This window comes from Nomascus leucogenys, unplaced genomic scaffold, assembly GCF_006542625.1.
Source record: "Nomascus leucogenys isolate Asia unplaced genomic scaffold, Asia_NLE_v1 000602F_174668_qpd_obj, whole genome shotgun sequence".
In the NCBI taxonomy this organism is placed as follows: Eukaryota; Metazoa; Chordata; class Mammalia; order Primates; family Hylobatidae; genus Nomascus; species Nomascus leucogenys.
The window spans coordinates 15,498-19,566 of NW_022096583.1; the positions used below are offsets into that span (position 1 = coordinate 15,498).

Here is a 4,069-nt window from a genome sequence, read left to right on the forward strand (position 1 = left end):
AAAAATATGGAATGCTTCACGAATTTGCGTGTCACCCTTATGCAGGGGCCATGCTAATCTTCTCTGTATCTTTCCAATTTTAATATGTGTGCTGCCAAAGCGAGTACTGATCACAAGTTCTTAGAAGTGGAGGTAAGTGAAGAAATGTGGGTGAGATGGAGTGTTGAGTTTCATCTGCAGTAATTTCTGCATCTAGTGAAATGTGATTATCTCCGTCTTTTATTCTTTAATTAAGTGGTAAGATGCATTACAGATTTAAAGTTTAAATATTCTTGTATTATTGGGATACATAACCTGGGCAGGATATTTAATTTGTTCATAGCTCACTGGTGGACACAGTCTACTGCTATTTTTCTCAGTATTTTAACCTCTAATTGCTTAGAAGTGATTATCTTATCATGCTTTTCTCTTATGTATTCCCTAGCTGACTTTAGAATCAATGTTATTTATACATAAACAATGATGAGTTTACTGGCTTTCTCTGTTTCCTCATTCAGTAACCTTCTTCGAAGTTTTGGTAGAATTTATCTGTAAAACAGTCTGGATATGCCTGAAGGGAAATAAAGTTTTACAACGGTTTTAACTTCTTTACTTGTAGTATGTCCTTCCCATTGACGTAATCTTGTTCATAGTTTCAAAATTATTTAAACCTCTACCATATCTTTAGTGGCATATTTATCTGTCGTAATGCTATTTTATTCTTAATTACCATTGCCTGTTTTATTTCTCTGTCCAAAGAAATAGCTGCTTTTGGCAGGCTTGGCCCTCAACAGTGGCAGCTGCCAGGTCAGCCTTGGTAAGTGGTGACTCAATTGCTGTGCCCATGCAGTGTCCATCGCAGCCACCGTGGCCACTTTGTGCACGGACTCCATGAGCAAGGCCTGTGTGGCTGAGTGGCATCGTCCATCAAGCCATCTTGCCCACCTGGTTACAGGGAGCCCCATTCCCTTAAAGACCCTCTGATGGGCATCCACACACAATCACTATTGTCACACACTCTGCCTATAGCAAGAGGTCTATGCGTACCTCTCTCCTCCACCTCCTAATTTTCCAACTCTATTTTCCCCAAGTTCATGACTGGCCAGCCACAGCATGGGGCACTGCCCACGACTCATTCATTCATGCACTACTTGGGCATCATATGACTCTACCTCCCATGGGCCTGTTTGGGTTTTGATTTCCTAGTTCCTGGCTTGAGAGCCATTTCCAAAGCTGTTCTGGTGTCAGCTCCCAAGCCTACTGCTCTTGTTGTAGATTTTCCTCTTTACATGTATTTATTTCCTGGAATTAAAAAAAGTTGCACTAATTTTTTCAATGCAGCATTTTCCAAAGATGTGCAGTAAGAGCGATTCTTCTTACCATAGATAGAATTGTGTCAAAACACCAGAAATGTCTATTTGAGTGAAGGACAGCATGCATGGAGAAAGGAGGACAATCCACAAGTGGGCAGTGGAGTTTCACAAAGTGAACACTCGGGTAAACAACACCCACATCAAAGTACAGCAATCACAGCCTCCCGGAAACACCTCTGGATCCTACTCAGTCATAAACCACCCTCCCCAACCCTAGAGTAGCCACTCTTGATTTCTAACACAGATGAGTTCTGCCAGTCCCAGTTGAATGCCATTATACAGCCACCATCATGCCCCTGGGTCTCATCATCTCGCTGTGTGTGGTCGTCGCCTATTCACTCCCATGGCTGTCCAATGCTCCACTTTATAAATAGCTCACACTTCTTGCCCCTTCACTGTTGGTAGACAATTGTGTCGTATTTAGATTTTACAAATCATGCTGCTATGAATAATATTTTCATATATTTTGGCACACGCATACATGCATTTCTATTGGCTAATAACTAAGAGTGCTATCTATTGCTGCGTCATAGGTGAGTAGATGCTTGGCTTAGTCTCTCAAAAAGCAAGTTTCTAGTAGTAAACAAACAGAGGAGGGTGAATCTCTTACTTAGAAATTATTCAGATAGAGAGACAGGGTTTCACCGTGTTAGCCAGGATGGTCTCTATCTCCTGACCTCGTGATCCACCCCCCTCGGCCTCCTAAAGTGCTGGGATTACAGGCATAAGCCACCGCGCCTGGCCGAGGACTTCAATATTTAAAGGAGAAAGAGCAGGCAGGAGGAGGAGGAGGAAAGAAAAAGAAAGGGGAGGGTAGGCAGTGAAGCAAACAGTTATATTCTTTGGAGGCTTTGATTAGCACTCAGTGAATTCACATTTCACATGTGAAAAGAAAGGAATGGGGGGCAGTCAATTATGCATTTATCTAGTGCTCAATAGATCTACATTTTACATAAGATAATGTAAGCCGAAGATGGCCGAATAGGAACAGCTCCGGTCTCCAGCTCCCAGCCCCAGCGACACAGAAGACGGATGATTTCTACATTTCTGCTTGAGGTACCGGTTTCATCTCACTAGGGAGTGCCTAACAGTGGGTGCAGGACAGTCGGTGAAGCGCACTGTGCGCTAGCCGAAGCAGGGCGAGGCATTGCCTCACTCGGGAAGCGCAAGGGGTCAGGGAGTTCCCTTTCCTAGTCAAAGAAAGGGGAAACAGACGGCACCTGGAATATCGGGTCAGTCCCATCCTAATACTGCGCTTTTCCAACGGGCCTGGAAAACGGCACACTAGGAGATTGTGTCCCGCACCTGGCTCGGAGGGTCCTATGCCCACGGAGTCTCGCTGATTGCTAGCACAGCAGTCTGAGATCAAGCTGCAAGGCGGCAGCGAGGCTGGGGGAGGGGCGCCCGCCATTGCCCAGGCTTGCTTAGGTAAACAAAGCAGCCAGGAAGCTCGAACTGGGTGGAGCCCACCACAGCTCAAGGAGGCCTGCCTGCCTCTGTAGGCTCCACCTCTGGGGGCAGGGCACAGACAAACAAAAACTCAGCAAGAAACTCCACAGACTTAAATGTCCCTGTCTGACTGACAGCTTTGAAGAGAGTAGTGGTTCTCCCAGCACGCAGCTGGAGATCTGAGAACGGACAGACTGCCTCCTAAAGTGGGTCCCTCACCCCTGAGCAGCCTAACTGGGAGGCACCGCCCCAGTAGGGATAGACTGACACCTCATTCAGCTGGGTACTCCTCTGAGACAAAACTTTCAGAGGAACTATCAGACAGCTGAATCTGTGGTCTCACGAAAATCCGCTGTTCTGCAGCCACCGCTGCTGACACCCAGCCAAACAGGGTCTGGAGTGGACCTCTAGTAAACTCCAACAGACCTGCAGCTGAGGGTCCTGTCTGGTAGAAGGAAAACTAACAAACAGAAAGGACATCCACACCAAAAACCCATCTGTACATCACCATCATCAAAGACAAAAAGTAGATAAAACCACAAAGATGGGGAAAAAACAGAACACAAAAACTGGAAACTCTAAAAAACAGAGCACCTCTCCTCCTCCAAAGGAATGCAGTTCCTCACCAGCAACGGAACAAAGCTGGATGGAGGATGACTTTGACGAGTTGAGAGAAGAAGGCTTCAGACGATCAAACTATTCTGAGCTACGGGAGGAAATTCAAAACAATAGCAAAGAAGTTAAAAACTTTGAAAAAAAATTAGAAGAATGGATAACTAGAATAACCAATGGAGAGAAGGGCTTAAAGGAGCTGATGGAGCTGAAAGCCAAGTTTCGAGAACTACGTGAAGATTGCAGAAGCCTCAGTAGCAGATGCGATCAACTGGAAGAAAGGGTATCGCTGATGGAAGATGAAATGAATGAAATGAAGAGAGAAGGGAAGTTTAGAGAAAAAAGAATAAAAAGAAATGAACAAAGCCTCCAAGAAATTTGGGACTATGTGAAAAGACCAAACCTACGTCTGATTGGTGTACCTGAAAATGATGGGGAGAATGGAACCAAGTTGGAAAACACTCTGCAAGATATTATCCAGGAGAACTTCCCCAATCTAGCAAGGCAGGCCAGCATTCAGATTCAGGAAATACAGAGAACGCCACAAAGATACTCCTCGAGAAGAGCAACTCCAAGACACATAATTGTCAGATTCACCAAAGTTGAAATGAAGGAAAAAATGTTAAGGGCAGCCAGAGAGAAAGGTCGGGTTACCC

General features: G+C 45.2%; 1 non-coding gene across 1 annotated transcript; it reads right to left on the reverse strand.

The window, feature by feature from the left end:
- LOC115833995 lies at positions 1 to 107 on the reverse strand. Its single transcript, XR_004029158.1, has one exon. It is a non-coding gene; the product is annotated as a U6 spliceosomal RNA (small nuclear RNA).
- Between the last annotated feature and the right edge of the window lie 3,962 nt (positions 108 to 4,069).